Source organism: Notothenia rossii, assembly GCF_949606895.1.
Source record: "Notothenia rossii genome assembly, chromosome: 9".
In the NCBI taxonomy this organism is placed as follows: domain Eukaryota; kingdom Metazoa; phylum Chordata; class Actinopteri; order Perciformes; family Nototheniidae; genus Notothenia; species Notothenia rossii.
In genome coordinates, this window is record NC_136907.1 from 32,439,297 (window position 1) to 32,461,398 (window position 22,102).

The window sequence follows — 22,102 nt, forward strand, 5'->3', positions numbered from 1 at the left end:
AATCTAATCGATAGATTATAAAAGGGTTTTAGGACGCGTCACTGCAACACTAGAAAACAACTCCATCGATCAAGCTGGCTGAAACTTTCTCTCCCTCTTCTTCTCATGCTACCTGTCACTCTCCTTTAACTCCTCAGGTGACTTTCTTTTATTTGAAGATTTAACAACATTGCTTGTCAAAATACCTATACCACAGGACAATTTTTTTTTTTTTAAGCAATATTTTTAGTGGCCCGAGCGGGCAAGTGGAAAGTACGTTTTGCTGGCCCGGGGTGTCTAAATAGTGCTTCCGAGCCAGCGGGCCATTTATAATGTCGAGCCCTGCTCTCTGTCACTGTGCATGTGTGTAATATTTGTGCGCAAGTTAGACGGGGCCTGCGTGTGTGACTGCTTGTGTGACTGTGTCTATGAGGGAGAAAGGAAAGCTCATTTTGGCCGCGGCGGGAAATTGATTTGACAACATAATACTCGATGTTCACGATGTGGTCATTTACGACATCGCATGTAGTGCAATCCACGATGTATCGTGTAAACTCGATATATCGCCCAGCCCTACTTCAGACCGATTATAAAATTGTGTTTATGAGAAAAATGTAATCTGACTCCATCAATCACATAATTGTTTGACTAAAACACTACTCTTCAAATAACAATAAATGAAGTTGCCCTTTAAATACAGCCTCGGACTTCTGACGGGGTATATCTATGTACTGGCTGGAAAATGTTGTGCCAGTTTCTGTCGCCCTGTCACCAGTGCTGCCAAAACTCACGCATTGAGCGTGAGAGTCACGCAATTAACCCATATCTCACGCACTGTTGGAGCACCACCCAATTGAGTGGTTGGAAGGTTCACCTCTGCTCCGCGCGTCCCTTGATGACTGATGAGCTGGTTAAATTATAAGAGAAGGCATTCAAAGCACCAGAATAAAGGTTAAACAATAATCTGTTTTAATGGTAAAAACAACAATACATAATACAGAGCACTCTGCAATAGTACAAAATACAGAGTACTCCGGGCCCAATTCCACCACTGTGCGATAATGCGTATCACGACAGCCAGTCAGAAAGGGCGCCGAGCATCAAAATATCATAATATTTATACACAGGAGTAGTAAGATTCATCCCGCTTTCATCTCATTAGTATGCATAGAGGGTGACAGGTGCTGTGACAGGTCACACCTTCCCCTACTTATGCTAATGAGCTAAGTCCTGCCTACCCTTTGATCGAGGTGTGAGATCTCAAGTAGGTGTGATATCCTAAGTAGGTGTGAGATCCGTCGATAGGAGGGGGTTGATGTGTATTCACAGGTGTGAAAAGCCCCCACTGTTGCGCCTTATGGTGTATCATAAAAAATGTTTCAATCACATTAGTATGCATAAAAAGTGACAGAAGGGCCCGCCCCAATTATGTGATGTCAGAAGACCGAGGGGGTGGAGTGAGATAAAAAAAAAAAGAACCCCGTGCAGATAAAAAGCCAGTCATTTCCAATCATCAAGTCATCTCTCCAAAAAGAAAAAATGGCCAAGAGACGCCTCGATATGGGTTTAATCAGCGAGACGCCTGTGACAACTTACCGCCATCCGTCCGGAGCGCCAGTCAAGAAACGGATGCAGTATCTGTGCCGGGTTCAAACACCTCCGGTCGAAGATCTTGAAGAGAAATGGCTTCTGGAAAATGAACATGTTTGGGGATACGTATTCAACTATATGGCGAATGAACTGCATTTCTACAACCTGAAGAATGGAGAAACGTATTGACCCCACAGTGTTAAAGCGACGTTGACCTCAACAGATTGGGCTGTGTTAACTCTGGTGTCTTCCAGAGATCTCCACGCAACCATTGTATCGGAAGAAGTAGTGCATCAAGAAAATACTGTGAAACCAGCGGTGTACAAGATATTTGCAACAAAAAGCAAAGAAACGCAAACAAAAAGCGAGATCAGAGAAGAGTTCTCACCGTTACCCCTCAATGTGGAGGAAGAAGAAGGAAATATCCCCCCGCCGCCAGAAGTGAAAAGAGTCCTGACAAGCACCGTCTGGGAAACTAAAAGCGGACCATCTGTGCGATGGTATTACCGCGCAAGCCGTTTGCTGACGCAGGGGGGAGGGGTTCTCTCTAAAACAGTGTCCTGCCATCTCTCTCTGTTTCTGCTGATGTGTAAAATATACAAAATAACGTTTTATATACTTACTCTCTTGTTAAAAGGTGATGAAGTTTGTAGCGTAAGCCAGACATCAGTATTCTAGTTTTAAGGATCGAAGGATCCAATGTATTTTTAAATGGAGCAGAAATAGAACTAGTCTCCCAGTTCAAGTATCTTGAACAGGGAGTGTCATACTGGAACTTGCAATTGACTTTTTAAGAAACATATCCAGAAAGTATCCAATACCATTAAATTCAACTTGCAACATTTTAAACAAATTAGACCTTTTTCTTAACTGTCAATGCTGCAAAGTCATACCTCCACTGTATGATTCTATCCCACATTGAATACTGTTTTACAAACTGGTCGTTTGCTTGTGCCACACACCTGAAACCCATAGAACAGCTGTTCAAGAGAGCTATCCAGGTGTTTGACAGAAAGCCACAGTCATACCACCACTGTACCATCCTTGAAAATCACAATTTCTTGAGTTTTTGACAATTTTATGTCTTTTAAAAGTATGTGTTTTTAAAAAAAAAATATTTACATGGGCTGGCCCCCCTCCCCTTAGGGGAATTCATCCACAGAAAACACACTGGACGCAGCACTAGGTCAGAAACCAGAGGAGACTGTGAAGTCCACCACAGACGGACCACCTTTGACAAAATGTCCTCTCCATTAAAGGCAACTCATTGTGGAATAGCCCCCCAACTGAGATACGGGATTGTCCCACTCTCAATAGTTTTAAAGGTCAACTTAAAGAATGGTTGAGCAACAAACAGACGTGTAATCACCGCTAAATAAATGCACTTTAACACAGGGGTATCTCCTCTTGCACTTTATGTAGCGCTTTTATCTTATCTTGCACTTTATATATCATAGCTGCTACATTGTACTGCCATGTGGTAAATGCTTGTATGCTGCTCATGCTCTTTCTGCATATCATGTATTTTATTTTTGCTGTATATATATAAATGTCATGTTCTTATATGCTGTATGTGACGGGGCTACAGATGGAAATTAGCTCAGAGCTAAAATCCGGCTCATTTACACTTGTAAGCATTATATTTGTTTTAAAGTGTTCATCAATGTGCACTACGGTAGCCCTGAAGAAAATTAAACATTAAAATATGTTATCGATGTCCCCATTCCCAGTTTGTTTTTGGGAATAATTGTGATGTTTACTATGTTTTGGTAGCTCTTAACAAAACAGCATTTTTGTAAAAGACTGCGACTCTAAAAGGCAAGTTTGTGATTTTAACACTGTTTCGATGAAACAATACATTATACAATATTACGACTTTTTTGCCATATTTTTAACACAATCTTTTTTTTGTGGTTGTAGGGCTTCAAGATATTTTGCATGTCATGCATAAACACGGTGTCATCTTTTCCTTGAAACTGACGTGCTGCCCGTTTTACAAAACAAGTTATTTTTCTGCTTCTTCATCCTCTGAATTTTCCTCCCCCGTCCCTCTTCCTTCAGCCAGCACAACAAGAATCAAGGTGGATCTGTGAAATGAAACACCTCTTCCCAAAGCGTGACTTCCCTATTGAGAGCATGCGTCTAGGGCAGTAGGGTCTAAACCAATTGGCCAGATAAACTAACATGCAGAACGTACGGTATGTTTGAAGACTAACCATTTATCCAGTTCAAGCTGTCTTTAAGATGTGACATTGCGCTCTGACTATTTCCCGTAAAATGGTGAAAAACTATTACTTATTCTTAAATTTGACCTCTTGCTGCTTGGTTGAAAATGATAGTTGAAAAATAACTTTAAAAAAAAAAAGACTCAAACAGCGAGGGACATTATACTGGTGAAAAAACTCTCAATTCTACAGATGACTCCCCCCACTCAACGCAATAAGTCCCTCCCTCCACTCAGCAAAGCATCTAAAACTAAGGACCCCACTAAGACGACAGTTTGAAAACTAGCTATGGATCTGAGAAAAACCAAGTCTCCCCCCGTGAGTTGCAGCCAGGAACAAACTCCTGGACTACCATCATCACCACCATTCTGGACACCCGAATCTTGCAGTACTACTGCTGCTTATTTTGCTCCTTGGGCCAAGACGTCTCTGTTTATGGACACAGTGAAATCAGTGTTGGTTGATATTGTGGAGGGGGTGATACATCGGTACAGAGAAGAAATATGCAACGGATGCCGAGTCATTCACCCCGGCCAGAGGCAACACGATTGTGTGAATGACATGCCCGATTTTTTCTTCAGAAACAATTACAACACGTTAATGAAAAGACTCTGGCTCACCGACTTCATTACTGAGATCAACCAGACTCTTATTGATAAAGAAATTTTCACGGATGATTGGATGATCCAAGGCGCTTCGGAGGCTTTTCTGCACAATCTCAAAAATTGTAGACGCCTCATGGAGAGACTTGAAAAGATCCATGCCGAGTTGGATGGAGAAGAAGAAGACTAATAACCTGCGGTTGGTTGAAGCCAGGGATTTTTTCTTTTTCGATACATTGACTTTTTCTTTAAAGTAAAATAAAAATGGGGAACTACTATGCAAAACGCTCTGTATATATTGATCAGAATGTAGTCAATACCCTTTTAATAAGTGTGGTGATGAGGACGATTGAAAACAGAGTGAATAGTGATCCCCGTGTAAACAGAATGGCTGAAGTTTGTAAACTAGAAGACATTTTGGATATCGTTCGTTCTGGCAGTACTATTCCTGGTCATTGGGAAACGATTGTAAACGAAACATTTAAAGTGGTCCTGGAATCTTCATTTTCCGAAACATTCTGTAACATTACCGAAGAAATGAAACAAACATCAAAAGTGTATCATGTGCTCTCATTGTATGCTCTGTTTGTAGATGTAATGCATCTTTGTGTCAAAAACAGCATACACATGAATATTTTGACTGAAGTGAAAAAACTCCATCATGATATTTCCAGTAATCTGGGGAATTCTAAGCTGGAGACGGTCCTGGGGATGTTACAATCAGTATAACTATTGATTTTGTGTGTGAAAATGTTTAAATGTAAATAGGACATTTTTTTTTTTTTAAATCAAAAAAAGTGTTTTTTACATTTTAAAAACTGTTGTCTTCATTATAGCAAGGGGAGCGTGTCTGATACATGTGTATTACAGTCCTTCACATGCACTGTTGTCTTCATTATAACAAGGGGAGGGTAACAGTGAAGATGTATGATACATGTGTATTGAAACGTGCGTATTATACCCCCACAGAAACATGGAAACACAGAAACACAGAAAACACTGAAACACTGAAAAAACACAGAAACACTGAAACACCGACACACAGAAACACCGAAACACAGAGACACAGAATTACAGAAACACAGAACTGTGTTTCTGTGTTTTCTGTGTTTCCATGTTTATGTGTTTCTGTGTCTCTGTGTTTCTGTGTTTCTGTGTTTCTGTAATTCTGTGTCTCTGTGTTTCGGTGTTTCTGTGTGTCGGTGTTTCAGTGTCTTTTCATTAACTTGTTGTAATTGTTTCTGAAGAAAAAATCGGGCATGTCATTCACACAATCGTGTTGCCTCTGGCCGGGGTGAATGACTCGGCATCCGTTGCATATTTCTTCTCTGTACCGATGTATCACCCCCTCCACAATATCAACCAACACTGATTTCACTGTGTCCATAAACAGAGACGTCTTGGCCCAAGGAGCAAAATAAGCAGCAGTAGTACTGCAAGATTCGGGTGTCCAGAATGGTGGTGATGATGGTAGTCCAGGAGTTTGTTCCTGGCTGCAACTCACGGGGGGAGACTTGGTTTTTCTCAGATCCATAGCTAGTTTTCAAACTGTCGTCTTAGTGGGGTCCTTAGTTTTAGATGCTTTGCTGAGTGGAGGGAGGGACTTATTGCGTTGAGTGGGGGGAGTCATCTGTAGAATTGAGAGTTTTTTCACCAGTATAATGTCCCTCGCTGTTTGAGTCTTTTTTTTTTTAAAGTTATTTTTCAACTATCATTTTCAACCAAGCACCAAGAGGTCAAATTTAAGAATAAGTAATAGTTTTTCACAATTTTACGGGAAATAGTCAGATGTCAGATGTCACATCTTAAAGACAGCTTGAACTGGATAAATGGTTAGTCTTCAAACATACCGTACGTTCTGCATGTTAGTTTATCTGGCCAATTGGTTTAGACCCTACTGCCCTAGACGCATGCTCTCAATAGGGAAGTCACGCTTTGGGAAGAGGTGTTTCATTTCACAGATCCACCTTGATTCTTGTTGTGCTGGCTGAAGGAAGAGGGACGGGGGAGGAAAATTCAGAGGATGAAGAAGCAGAAAAATAACTTGTTTTGTAAAACGGGCAGCACGTCAGTTTCAAGGAAAAGATGACACCGTGTTTATGCATGACATGCAAAATATCTTGAAGCCCTACAACCACAAAAAAAAGATTGTGTTAAAAATATTGCAAAAAAGTCGTAATATTGTATAATGTATTGTTTCATCGAAACAGTGTTAAAATCACAAACTTGCCTTTTAGAGTCGCAGTCTTTTACAAAAATTCTGTTTTGTTAAGAGCTACCAAAACATAGTAAACATCACAATTATTCCCAAAAACAAACTGGGAATGGGGACATCGATAACATATTTTAATGTTTAATTTTCTTCAGGGCTACCGTAGTGCACATTGATGAACACTTTAAAACAAATATAATGCCTACAAGTGTAAATGAGCCGGATTTTAGCTCTGAGCTAATTTCCATCTATAGTCCCGTCACATACAGCATGAACATGACATTTATATATATACACAGCAAAAATAAAATACATGATATGCAGAAAGAGCATGAGCAGCATACAAGCATTTACCACATGGCAGTACAATGTAGCAGCTATGATATATAAAGTGCAAGATAAGATAAAAGCGCTACATAAAGTGCAAGAGGAGATACCCCTGTGTTAAAGTGCATTTATTTAGCGGTGATTACACGTCTGTTTGTTGCTCAACCATTCTTTAAGTTGACCTTTAAAACTATTGAGAGTGGGACAATCCCGTATCTCAGTTGGGGGGCTATTCCACAATGAGCTGCCTTTAATGGAGAGGACATTTTGTCCAAAGGTGGTCCGTCTGTGGTGGACTTCACAGTCTCCTCTGGTTTCTGACCTAGTGCTGCGTCCAGTGTGTTTTCTGTGGATGAATTCCCCTAAAGGGAGGGGGGCCAGCCCATGTAAATATTTTTTTTTTAAAAACACATACTTTTAAAAGACATACAAATGTCAAAAACTCAAGAAATTGTGATTTTCAAGGATGGTACAGTGGTGGTATGACTGTGGCTTTCTGTCAAACACCTGGATAGTCTCTTGAACAGCTGTTCTATGGGTTTCAGGTGTGTGGCACAAGCAAACGACCAGTTTGTAAAACAGTATTCAATGTGGGATAGAATCATACAGTGGAGATATGACTTTGCAGCATTGACAGTTAAGAAAAAGGTCTAATTTGTTTAAAATGTTGCAAGTTGAATTTAATGGTATTGGATACTTTCTGGATATGTTTCTTAAAAAGTCAAGTGCGAGTTCCAATATGACACTCCCTGTTCAAGATACTTGCACTGGGAGACTAGTTCTATTTCTGCTCCATTTAAAAATACATTAGATCCTTCGATTTTGATTGATCGTTTACTGAACATCGTCGTTGAGAGTTTTTTCACCAGTATAATGTCCCAAGCTGTTTGAGTCTTTTTTTTTTTAAAGTTATTTTTTCATCTATCATTTTCAACCAAGCAGCAAGAGGTCAAATTTAAGAATAAGTAATAGTTTGTCACGATTTTACGGGGGATAGTCAGAGCGCAATGTCACATCTTAAAGACAGCTTGAACTGGATAAATGGTTAGTCTTCAAACATACCATACGTTCTGCATGTTAGTTTATCTGGCCAATTGGTTTAGACCCTACTGCCCTAGACGCATGCTCTCAATAGGGAAGTCACGCTTTGGGAAGAGGTGTTTCATTTCACAGATCCACCTTGATTCTTGTTGTGCTGGCTGAAGGAAGAGGGACGGGGGAGGAAAATTCAGAGGATGAAGAAGCAGAAAAATAACTTGTTTTGTAAAACGGGCAGCACGTCAGTTTCAAGGAAAAGATGACACCGTGTTTATGCATGACATGCAAAATATCTTGAAGCCCTACAACCAAAAAAAAAAAAGATTGTGTTAAAAATATGGCAAAAAGTCGTAATATTGTATAATGTATTGTTTCATCGAAACAGTGTTAAAATCACAAACTTGCCTTTCAGAGTCGCAGTCTTTTACAAAAATTCTGTTTTGTTAAGAGCTACCAAAACATAGTAAACATCGCAATTATTCCCAAAACAAACTGGGAATGGGGACATCGATAACATATTTTAATGTTTAATTTTCTTCAGGGCTACCGTATTGCACATTGATGAACACTTTAAAACAAATATAATGCTTACAAGTGTAAATGAGCCGGATTTTAGCTCTGAGCTCATTTCCATCTATAGTCCCGTCACATACAGCATATAAGAACATGACATTTATATATATACATACAGCAAAAATAAATACATGATATGCAGAAAGAGCATGAGCAGCATATTCAAGGATGGTACAGTGGTGGTATGACTGTGGCTTTCTGTCAAACACCTGGATAGCTCTCTTGAACAGCTGTTCTATGGGTTTCAGGTGTGTGGCACAAGCAAACGACCAGTTTGTAAAACAGTATTCAATGTGGGATAGAATCATACAGTGGAGGTATGACTTTGCAGCATTGACAGTTAAGAAAAAGGTCTAATTTGTTTAAAATGTTGCAAGTTGAATTTAATGGTATTGGATATTTTCTGGATATGTTTCTTAAAAAGTCAAGTGCGAGTCCAGTATGACACTCCCTGTTCAAGATACTTGCACTGGGAGACTAGTTCTATTTCTGCTCCATTTAAAAATACATTGGATCCTTCGATTTTGATTGATTGTTTACTGAAAATCGTCGTTGAGAGTTTTTTCACCAGTATAATGTCCCTCGCTGTTTGAGTCTTTTCTTTTAAAGTTATTTTTTCATCTATCATTTTCAACCAAGCAGCAAGAGGTCAAATTTAAGAATAAGTAATAGTTTGTCACCATTTTACGGGGGAGTCAGAGCGCATTGTCACATCTTAAAGACAGCTTGAACTGGATAAATGGTTATTCTTCAAACATACCGTACGTTCTGCATGTTAGTATATCTGACCAATTGGTTTAGACCCTACTGCCCTAGACGCATGCTCTCAATAGGGAAGTCACGCTTTGGGAAGAGGTGTTTCATTTCACAGATCCACCTTGATTCTTGTTGTGCTGGCTGAAGGAAGAGGGACGGGGGAGGAAAATTCAGAGGATGAAGAAGCAGAAAAATAACTTGTTTTGTAAAACGGGCAGCACGTCAGTTTCAAGGAAAAGATGACACCGTGTTTATGCATGACATGCAAAATATCTTGAAGCCCTACAACCACAAAAAAAGATTGTGTTAAAAATATGGCAAAAAAGTCGTAATATTGTATAATGTATTGTTTCATCGAAACAGTGTTAAAATCACAAACTTGCCTTTTAGAGTCGCAGTCTTTTACAAAAATTCTGTTTTGGTAAGAGCTACCAAAACATAGTAAACATCGCAATTATTCCCAAAACAAACTGGGAATGGGGACATCGATAACATCTTTTAATGTTTAATTTTCTTCAGGGCTACCGTAGTGCACATTGATGAACACTTTAAAACAAATATAATGCTTACAAGTGTAAATGAGCCGGATTTTAGCTCTGAGCTAATTTCCATCTATAGTCCCGTCACATACAGCATATAAGAACATGACATTTATATATATACATACAGCAAAAATAAATACACGATATGCAGAAAGAGCATGAGCAGCATATTCAAGGATGGTACAGTGGTGGTATGACTGTGGCTTTCTGTCAAACACCTGGATAGCTCTCTTGAACAGCTGTTCTATGGGTTTCAGGTGTGTGGCACAAGCAAACGACCAGTTTGTAAAACAGTATTCAATGTGGGATAGAATCATACAGTGGAGGTATGACTTTGCAGCATTGACAGTTAAGAAAAAGGTCTAATTTGTTTAAAATGTTGCAAGTTGAATTTAATGGTATTGGTTACTTTCTGGATATGTTTCTTAAAAAGTCAAGTGCAAGTTCCAGTATGACACTCCCTGTTCAAGATACTTGAACTGGGAGACTAGTTCTATTTCTGCTCCATTTAAAAATACATTGGATCCTTCGATCCTTAAAACTAGAATACTGATGGCTGGCTTACGCTACAAACTTCATCACCTTTTAACAAGAGAGTAAGTATATAAAACGTTATTTTGTATATTTTACACATCAGCAGAAACAGAGAGAGATGGCAGGACACTGTGTTTTAGAGAGAACCCCTCCCCCCTGCGTCAGCAAACGGCTTGCGCGGTAATACCATCGCACAGATGGTCCGCTTTTAGTTTCCCAGACGGTGCTTGTCAGGACTCTTTTCACTTCTGGCGGCGGGGGGATATTTCCTTCTTCTTCCTCCACATTGGGGGGTAATGGTGAGAACTCTTCTCTGATCTCGCTTTTTGTTTGCGTTTCTTTGCTTTTTGTTGCAAATATCTTGTACACCGCTGGTTTCACAGTATTTTCTTGATGCACTACTTCTTCCGATACAATGGTTGCGTGGAGATCTCTGGAAGACACCAGAGTTAACACAGCCCAATCTGTTGAGGTCAACGTCGCTTTAACACTGTGGGGTCCATACGTTTCTCCATTCTTCAGGTTGTAGAAATGCAGTTCATTCGCCATATAGTTGAATACGTATCCCCAAACATGTTCATTTTCCAGAAGCCATTTCTCTTCAAGATCTTCGACCGGAGGTGTTTGAACCCGGCACAGATACTGCATCCGTTTCTTGATTGGCGCTCCGGACGGATGGCGGTAAGTTGTCACAGGCGTCTCGCTGATTAAACCCATATCGAGGCGTCTCTTGGCCATTTTTTCTTTTTGGAGAGATGACTTGATGATTGGAAATGACTGGCTTTTTATCTGCCCGGGGTTTTTTTTTTTATCTCACTCCACCCCCTCGGTCTTCTGACATCACATAATTGGGGCGGGCCCACCCGTCACTTTTTATGCATACTAATGTGATTGAAACATTTTTTATGATACACCATAAGGCGCAACAGTGGGGGCTTTTCACACCTGTGAATACACATCAACCCCCTCCTATCGACGGATCTCACACCTACTTAGGATATCACACCTACTTGAGATCTCACACCTCGAACAAAGGGAGGCGGGACTTAGCTCATTAGCATAAGCAGGGGAAGGTGTGACCTGTCACAGCACCTGTCACCCTCTATGCATACTAATGAGATGAAAGCGGGATGAATCTTACTACTCACAGGTGGGGAGGAGTTTTGTCGGTTGCTCCTCCCTAGCTATTTGTTATTGGCGATTTCACTTCTGGGCGAGCTAGCCAGCGAGTTGGCAGTTCTCCATTGGCCGGTTTCACTTCTGGGCGGGACCCCAGGCAATGAGTCAGCAGTCGTTGATTCCATCTGTTTATCCATCTCCTGTGTGTGTGTGGGTGTGTGTGTGTGTGTGTGTGTGTGTGTGTGTGTGTGTGTGTGTGTGTGTGTGTCCCTCTGCCCTCAGGTAGTCCCCCAACAATGATTTGGAGTAGTATAATCTTACAGACAGAGGACTCTTTGACAGAATGAACACACATCTTATCATGTAGCTTATCACACAAAGGTCACATGTTTTCCTCTCTGAAAGCTATATTTGTAAATGTTTAAACGTACTTGTCTCGTGACATCCATAGAATTAGTTAACTAACAAAGGTTAACTGTTCTTATCCCCTAAGGTCTTATCTGAACTTCCTTCCACCCCGAAGTCCGCTCACAACCACATGAATACAGCTATTGATAAATCAGAAGGACCATTGTCTCTTTAACTGTGTGTGACTCAATCATCTCCTGGCCTCTCTAGGAGTCTTGCAGGATATGAATAATTAACTAACAAGACTTTAACTGTATTATATCTGAGGAAGATCTCTCTTGGAGTTCCCCTGTTAATTGCAAAGACCATTGATAATTAGCAAAGAGACTCATGGGCCTCTTCTAATATCTGGAAACTGTAATCCAAGTATAGTTATATTGAGAAGGTCTAAGACTTGACATAACATTTCCTCCTTTTATCAATTTAAGTTTCCAGATCACACAAAACACTCTTACAGATAACCTACTGAGTTCCGCCCTTGAAAGCCCAAAATGACTTTCTGAAAAATCCTATCAATGGGTAATCATTCTGCTCAAGGCAGAAATCACAGGTTATACTGTACCTTACCTACTCACAAATAGCCAAAAAACCACCCTTTGATTATAACACAAAAGTGGAAGAAAATACCATTTGCGCTAATCTACTTCTACTTAAAATGGGACATCATTTTAGGAATATATTCAAATCTAACACACATGAATATATAAAAACACACATATATTAGTGATAACATAATTCAACACACTTCTTATATATCAGGTGACATTAAAATGAATATACCAGAAATACGCTGTATTAAACTTTTCTGCTATAACACGTTACTTCAGCACTCACGCTACACTTGCCTTTCCTCACGCTAAGTTTTCGTCCAAAATAAATGTATATAAAAATAAAGTGAAGGAACAGCAAACCGAGCGGTCTACGAAATGAGAGTCTTCTGGCGTTGTTCAGTAAAGTTGTAACGATATTGGGAGATTCTGATTTCACGGATCAATAACTCATGAGCAAAACCTTATTCAGACACAAATGACATCTCCTAAGTACCGTGGTAAGGTTGACAACGAACTACAGTCACATTTTGATTTAAAAAAAAGCCAATACGCGCCGTCCTCCGAGCTGGACACATTACATCTGGTATCTGCAGCCGGAGAAGAAACGACTGCTCAGGGACCGTCTGCAAAGTGCAACTCCGAAAAAAGAGAATACAATAATATTCAATCACTATTATACAGCTTAAACTCACCACACACATCAATAGTCTCCTGGTGGTCATACTACAGCAGAGAGTTTGGAAGAATATGCTTTTGGGGAATATTTATAGTGTAAAATATTCAATAAATATGGCATCATCTTAAATTACTTTGCTATTATACAGTATATTTCTACCAACTCACTATTTGCATTGTTGTTAGCATCTGGTTAGCTTAACGGATATTAAAAGCTGTTTCTAAAACAAGGAAAGGGAGAGCTCTTTCCTGTCAGACAGAGATTACTACAGCTCAGTGATGTAAGGGACTCTGAGTGTTTAGATAGTTAACTTTAGTCTAGTTATCTCCGTGGATCTCAAACTGTTTGGTCACCAGTTATGAAATACTATATGACAGTAAAACAAGAATAAAGTTTAAAAGGTGACTGATTTGTAAAATATCCATAAAGAAAAAGAAAATCTGTTTACAGTTCTGTTTCATGGGTGTTGAGAGATGTATCCATAAATTCATTTTGCTCTCAAAGTGCACCAGGTTGATGCATTTAACTTCAATATTAAAAAAAAAAATCTTCCCGGGGGAGCAGGCCCTGGGACCCCCCTAGAGGAGGTTAGGACCCCCCCACTTGTAAAATAGCACTTTACCTCTTGCTTACACCTATATGCCATTTTATATGCTGTGAGCTGATTATCGAGCCTTCATTGTAAGAGTCGCAGGTACACTGTGTATGTGCGTATTCCACTGTAGCGCCCGGTACATTAATGGGAAACCCTAGTTTGTACATGTTCAATACATTTGTAACACTGTACACATGAACGCTTCTTTTTTCGATCCACCAAAAAAAATCTCACTCCAAGCTGAACTCAAATGTTGGCAGCCCTGCTGTCACTGTTCTCCCGCTAACAGTCACTCTCTAGTTCTCCTGGGTTCTAGTTGACTTCTTCACTGGTTTGAGACAAGCGACCCTATCGGAACACCTCCCTTTGTAGCCAGACTTCACCACAGCAGAATCGAGTTTAAACAGCTTTACTTCTGGTGTATTGTCGCTCCTTGAACTGCAGTGTGTGTGCAGTGTGTAAACGGTGTAAACAGGAGGACTTGGGAAAGACCCAACGTCTTGGGCGAGTACTAGGTTTCAGTCTTCATGTTTTGGGTGAAAACCATAGACTGTATATATAAATGGACGTAGGGTCCATGACGTCACTCATAGGATTCTGCAGAGTTGCAGAGAAGCCCTTAGTAGGCGGAGTCGGCCACTAACGGCTCGACACTGATGTCAGAGTTCAACTCCCGCCTACTCCAGCCTGCTCCAAATAAGGGCAAAGAGGCGGAGCCGAGGCGGGACCTCCTACCACCGAGCTGAAAATTCCAGAGCTAGCTGAAGCTACCAAGCTAAGCTAACATGCTCCCCATCTGCACACTGCCGTGGCATTTTACGTTTCTAAGGTAAGCGGACATGAAACTATTCAGCAAAACTATATATAATAATCTAAGTTATTGAGTTTTTAGCATAATACTTCAGAATCTTAAAATCCCTTAACGTTTGTATGCAATTGTGCTATATTCAACACTGGAATCAAGCAAATATTAATATGTTTGCATGACATTAGTTATTTATATTTTGATATAACTTAAATATACGTTTAATACATTTAAGTCAAGCTAAGGTACATGTGATGGTAGCTAGTTAGTGCTCTTACCTGTGAGGCCTCTTCCAAACAGCATAATAACCAGACTGTATCATTAAAACTAAGTACCAGTTCTAGATCCTTGACTTTAGACAAACAATTCAAAGACAAAATGTATTTAAAGACCAATCTTTATTTGAATGTGCCTCTTAACCTGATATATTAGTTATATGTTAATTCGTTATTAGTTATAATTATTATAATTATTTAGTTATTAGTTATAAGTTATAGTTATATGTGATGGACGTCCTGTCTGTTTTGTTTTGGCCCGGAGAGGACTGAGGGTCTTTCCTCTGCGAGGAGGACCAGGCCTGATGGAGGAGCCCATGCTGGGCAAAGCTGATACCAACTGCACAGGCCTAGTCTGTCACTTTATTTGACTAAATGTGTTTACTTATACATTTAATAGGTTTACACCTTCTGTCCATATGTGCTTTTTATTTAAAAGATGTTTGATTAACTTTTGGTTCACATTTCAATAAATTGTATTTGTATTTGCACTCCTTTTGTCCATTATTCTTACTGAAAATCTGACTGAAGATTGGCCCCATTTATTGGTGACATTGCAAACTCTGCGGTACAAGGCACAAGTGATGTGAAGCTCATAAAGCGAGGCAAATACAAATAATCAGCTGATGGAGTGTAGATGTGGAAATAGGTGCATTCGATCAGCTAACTGTTTTTACAATAAAAGTAGTTTCTTAGTGTACTGTTCTTAAAATCTCATAGCATCAGTTTTTAATTTTCCTCTTGGATGTTATTCTTGACCCTCAGAGAAGGAGAACATGTCGTGTCTTTCAGGCATGTCCTTTCCGAACAAAAATGACAGGAAACATAAAATATATTATTGCAGAACAAGTGTGTTATTTATGAAAGCGGTGTGTTTGTGTGTTTAGGAGCTGTAGATATAATTATTTTGTAATTGTAATGTTTTTTTTTTATTTCAACAGCGAGCTACAAAGACAATCAGATTATGAATGAACAGTGAAACAACATTGAAATGTATGTTATTATCAAAATAATATTTAACTGTTATCAAAATGTAGTGCAACTGTAGAAGCTTGCTCTGTTGTCTCACTGAAAGAATAACTTTTACCACGTGTTTTACAGACAATATTGAGAGATAAATAGTAGCAGTTCTCACTGTGTTAAAAATCTTTGCCTTCAATACATTAAATTAGAAAGCTGACAAAATCATATTGCTTGTTAACATCTAAATGTAACTTTTAGCATGGAAAAAACCCTCAACTTAATCAATGTGTAGGTGATCTAGTATTGTTTAATGGAATGTATATTAGTGTATTAAAGTCAATACTTCATTCATTTAAACCAATATCTTTCTTGATTCTTTGTACAGTATGAAAAAAAGAGTATTGTACCTGTGCTGAAGTTCACTGCTGTGAGGAGTCCAGTTATGTCTCTCACTCTCTGGTCCAGCCTGTCTGCATCACCTGGACACCTTAAACAAACAGATATATGTGAAGTACCATGTGTACAAACAATATAACTGATTCTCTTCTGTTGAACATGTTGGAATGTGTATTGTCCGAGTCAGGGTCCTTTTTATTTTACTGTAACTTTGGAAGTTGTGTTACCAATGCTTACTGTTTATTTGATACCCATAATGCAATTAATAAAAACAACAAGGTTTGGGTTCGTTCTTCAGATGATGTTAACGTGTAAGCTCAATAATGAACTCCAGATCAACCAACCGTATTGTAATATCTAAGTAATCATCTTGAAATATGACATTAATAATTGTAATATACACACATCTTATTGTGAGGTTGATTTCACATACACTACTTCGACATTAGCTTGTCTACATAGTACTTGAGCATAGCCAATTTAAATTAACCTTAGCGATGCATACAGTTCCTACCTACATAATAAAATATCTCTCTAAGTTACAAGGATGACCTTATTTTATCAACCTCAAACAGAAGCCTTTTGTCGTACAGTATTATCCCACTTTACGCTTAACACTTGTCTATTTCGTTTTAACCTTTATATTTAGTCTATGATTTTAACTTGGAGGCTACGATTAGCATCATTAGTACCGATGTAGCTACCACTCGCTTACACGCTAACCCAAGCCTTAACATTCATTACGTAGCTGATTAAAATCATTAACACATAAATAAAGTACTCGAATTTCACTTACCGCAAAACCGCATTAATGCACTGTCTGTTTTAACCGCAGAGCGAGTCACAATAGTCCGATATATAAGCATGAAGAACAAACAACCACGGCCGGATCAAGTTGTGTTCCCTGGATGAACTGAGGAGGCAGAGTCCCTGTAGCTAGCTTCACGGAGCAGCTAGCAGAGAGACAAGAAGCTAGCAGCAGCAGTGATTGAACGGAGCTGTCACTCAATGTGACCATGCCCTAATATATGCATAACTTTAAGGCTTAATATTAATTAAACAAATGAGTTGAGAAAAGATTAACCCCCCCAATTTATATTCATGAAGGGGGGATCTAACTATACAGAGAATATGGTTTTTTGAACCACGATGTAAACATGTTTATTTCTGCTTTAAAGTTGGGCATTTTAACATGGGGGTCCATGGAAATTGCTCCCTTCTGCAGACTGCTCCTACTGGCCACTAGATGAACTGCAGTGTGTTGCACTTCCGTATTGGCGTCCCGGCTCTTCCCCAGGGTTTGCCGCTTGTTGAAAACCCATCGTCTTGACCTCACTAGCTGTGTGGACAAAATAGTTTTCTGTTTGGGGAAAAAACATCACTCGTAATCTCTATTCTTCTCATAATTACAAAAATAGTCCGCTAAATGTTATACTATGTTTTAATCTTCTACTACTAATCTGTGGATGCTTTATATGTAAATGCAATATGCTTCTCACTATCTTTCAAATAATATTCAACCTCTCCCTCCTGTGGTTAAAGATGTGGCTCAATGTAGCTGGATTTCAAGATACCCTTAGAACTGGGCTGAAGATGCATCATCTGGTGGTCTGGCCCTCTGAGCTTCCTCTGGTTGTGGTTGATACCAGGCTGTCAGTGGCATTTGGTTCATGTTTGGAAATCCTGTTCCTCTTTGACATCCCTGAGACCCCCTGCCTCTGTTGTAGTCATGGAAACCTCCCCTGGGGTAACTGCGTGGAGGGCCGTTGTTTGGTGCTTGTGGTGGGTATTGCATTATTAGTTGCGAACAATCTCTGGATCAATAGCCCATGTGGCTGCAATAGTAACATCCCTCAAACCGGAAACGTCTTCCTCTGCCTCCTCAGAAACCTCCTCCTCCTCCTTGTGGGTTCTGTATGTGGTTCCACCACCATTTTTGGGTTGGAACTGGCGGATGTCTCCACCCGGCCTTCTCTGCTAGTATGGCCATCTCTGGAAACTTCTCCTCCCTTCCCCTTGTCATGTTCCTACAAGCTTCGGTGTCTTTCTCAGCTACCTGTATCTTCAGAAGTCTCAGTAGTGCTTCCCGTTCTGTCTTTTGTGTTTCTCTTTCTCGTATTTCTTCTAATCGTATGTTCTCTTCCATAAGGTGTTTTGATTTACTGGTTAGCATTCTTACTTCATAGTCCAATTCTTTGACACGTTTGTCCGTGGAGACTCCATTCAACTGCAACACTTCTCCTATAAATCCAACATTAGGGGAGGGAGGAGGGATTTTGGCCAGGCTTCGATACAGCTTCGGAGTTTGGATAACTGGAGCCTCTTTTGTTTTTTCTGCTATGTCTTCCCTCACTGGCAGGTCTGCTACTTGGCTGTCTGCCAATACTGGGCTGGCATATTCCAGATAGAGTATCAGACTTGCGACTCTTATAAATCTTTTTTCAGCTTCCCTCCATATAGTTAGCTGTTGTAGGTATTGTTCATGCTCATAGTCGAGTACTGCTCTTCTATGGGCTTTCGTTGGTCCAGGTAGATCATCTGCTGGAATCAATCCTCTCGTTTGCCATTGATCAAACAATTCCTGTATCTGTTTCCAGATCCTTTGTCTATCTGGTGGATGTGTTGTAGCATCTGGGGCCTCATTTATAAAGGGATATACGCTCAAAGAATTGCGTACGCCAGTTTCTACGCAATGTTTGCGATTTATAAAATACTAACTTGACGGGAAAATGTGCCGTCCTCCACGCAAACTTTAACCCATGCGTATGCACTAAGCACAACAGCGGGAGAGACGAGAAACTGCAACACCATTGGCAGAAGTAAGAATGGAGAGAAATATGTGGAAATAATACCATAAATAAAATGTTAATGGTATGAAATATTTTGTCATAAATGATGCGGTAAGCAGGAGGACAGAATTACATCTAAACTCGCGCCGTTTTGCATTTCTATAGGTTGTAGATACAAGCATGGTTTTATATACTATCACGTTTAATCGTGTTTTATGCCGTTTGCCAAGACAAAAGTCGCTCGTAAAACAGAGGAGGTATGGAAACTAAGAACACCATATGTGGTAAATTGTACAGCTAATATAACACAACACATTAGTTGTATTTCCTTTAACTGGTGGATATAGAGTTGCTGCGGGGGGGTGGTGAGATGCACAGGCTGCAGTGGAGACACTGCGCACAGCTGGGACACAAACCACCAAATACAAAAAAATGTATTCAGATCCAGTCGTCATGACTCCACTCCGGAGGGTTTCCCCGATAATTTCTTACAGTTTCTCGACCTCCCCAAAATAACCAAAATCTGACACGGTGTGAGATGTCTTTTTTAGCTGTTCTGTCGTCATTTCCTGCGATCTTCTTCATGCAGTCAGTCAAAATGAATGAATGAATGGGCGTTTCTTTGAATATTTATAGGCAAATATGGGCGTTACGTGAAGCCCGCAAAAGCTGCACCGCATTTCAAGTCGATTGTGATTTATAAAGGGAAACCGGCGTGCAGTACGCACCTTCCTCGCCGGTAAGCAATGTTTTGTGAATCGGAACATTTCTGTACCTATTTTTGGGATTTCTACTACGTAAGCAACCTTCCCACGTGAATCCTACGCACGGCGTTATAAATGAGGCCCCTGATCTGGTGTGTACCTTTTCCTTGATGTCTGCAGTTGACCCTGACACTGCGGGTGCTCTTAACTTAGTTTCTTTTGGTGACATATTTCTTAAGTAGTTGGATATGGTTATTAAGTTTATCAAAGATGAATCACTAATCTACTGAATAGTACCTTCGTTCCTGATAAATAATATCCTATGTCATCCGAACTTAACTTTAGAATCTGGGATTCTTTTTTTGAATATTTTTTTGTTAATAAACTCTTTTTCTTTTTTCTTTTATACAATTTTTTAAGTTTAAGGTTTTTATTTATTTTTTATTTAAGTTTTTTATAAAAGATTAGTAAAGTAAATTATAAATAAAATAAAATAAAAAATGGTACAGTGTATGTTTTGACTTTGAAATATGAAAATAGTGGAAATCTAAATATGTTGTGTACTGTGTATACTCAAGTGTATGACATTTTGAAAATGTAATAAGCTGTGTTAAACTCAATAATATGGCGTTTGAATATTCTACACTCTAGGTTGGACGACTATTGCATAAAGTTTCTTATATGTATATATCATGAAGTATGTGTCCATTTATAACACTCGCATATAATTGTAATTCTGCCTAAAATGCGCTATTGTTGTATTTATTACGACCAGCAGAGTGCGCTGTTTTTTTCAATTTCATCCACTAGAGGTAGCTAATATTCTTAAAAATACCTTTGAAATGGGAAGATAACTTACAATATGATCAAACAATATAGCACAAAACCGCCAAAACACATTTGCAAACAGGACTACTTAAAAAAAAAAAAACACATTTGCCAGCAGAAATACTTAAAAAATCAGATTGGACCTCTAGAAAATACAATAATCCTTCCCTTCAAACGCCAAACTTCAACAGTATAGATAACCTGATTTAGTTTTCTAGCTCCAACTGTGACAAGAAGTATGATTTGTTCTTCACAAGATGGAGGTCAGAAAAATGTGTGAAACCAGCTGCATAAGAACAAACAAAGGAGTGCTTTGAATTTGCATTCCACAAAATGGAGACTGCCCTGTGTTTGTTTGTCAACATGAGGTCAAAACAAGATGGCAACTGATTATTTCAAACTCTGACCTGCCGACAAAGAGTTTTTCAAGAAGAATGGCTCTCACTGATGAGATCAGTCACAAAGTGGTTGATAGAAATTCAACACAAAAACAACACTTTTTAAAATAACATTTCTATCTAGTTTTGTCTTGTGATTATCTGTTGCTGTTTCAACACGCTAGGATGGGACTATGGAGACCTATCAGCGACCATTAACAGACCGTCGTCAAATTTAACATAATGCTGTTGTAACTCCGATTACCGTAATCCACCCTAATCCCCGTAATCTTGGTTGAAAACAGAACAGTATAACCACTATATCAGCCGTACCGACTTGTTCGTCCAAAACGACTTTCAATGTATTGTCCTAACAACTTTTATCATCCGTAACGACTTTCAATTTATTGTTCTAACAACTTTTATCATCCGTAATGACTTAAAACATTAATAGTAAAAACATGCAGTGTAAATGAAAGGAAGGAAAATAGACTCACCCTTGCTTGCTCTTAAACAACGCCACGTGGTGTGATTCAAATTTGGGTTGTTTAACATTAAATTAGGTAGTCTCTCAGGAGTCCAATTTACCAGACAGACACACACTCCTATTGTTTACTATCAGGGACGCAGGAAGGGGGGGGTGGGGTGCTGAGGGTGCTGCAGCACCCCCATCTGTTGGCGGAGAGTTGTAACTGCAACGCCAAAACGTTCACTTAACAAATCAATTCAAAAGTTTTATTTTGAGTTACTATTTTTGAGTTAGCATTTTAGTGTAAGCAGTCTATACATAATACAGATAATGTGGTGTGCTTCTTCTGTTGCTCTGCTATAGAAAATAAGCTTGTCAGTGCGGACAAGATCAGGAATGGGAGTTTTGTGAAAGGAGGATTTAAGAACTGGCGAAAGGAAGGGGAAACATTTAGGGAACATGAGAAGTCCCATCAACACACAGGCCGTCGACAAACTGGCAGCACTAAAACGAACACTGATGAATGCAGTGCTCTCAAAAGCTGTTGCTAAAGAACAAATGACTGCATTTAATATGACGTTATTATACAGGACCAAAGCCCCAAATGTTATTTCTGTAACCCCGGACAATTCTCCCTCAATAATATAATACATTCACCGTGCTTTACCTGAACCTCATCATGAGAGGACGGCAGGATTGTAATTTCCCATGTTCAGTGAATGCAACAGAGGCAAGACACCAGACCAACCAGAGAGTTGACCTGTGAGCT

General features: G+C 39.5%; 1 protein-coding gene across 1 annotated transcript in view; it reads left to right on the forward strand.

Moving 5' to 3' along the window:
- Positions 1–22,102, forward strand: part of opcml (opioid binding protein/cell adhesion molecule-like) — a 641,537-nt gene that overhangs the window by 181,188 nt on the left and 438,247 nt on the right. The window lies entirely within an intron of this gene.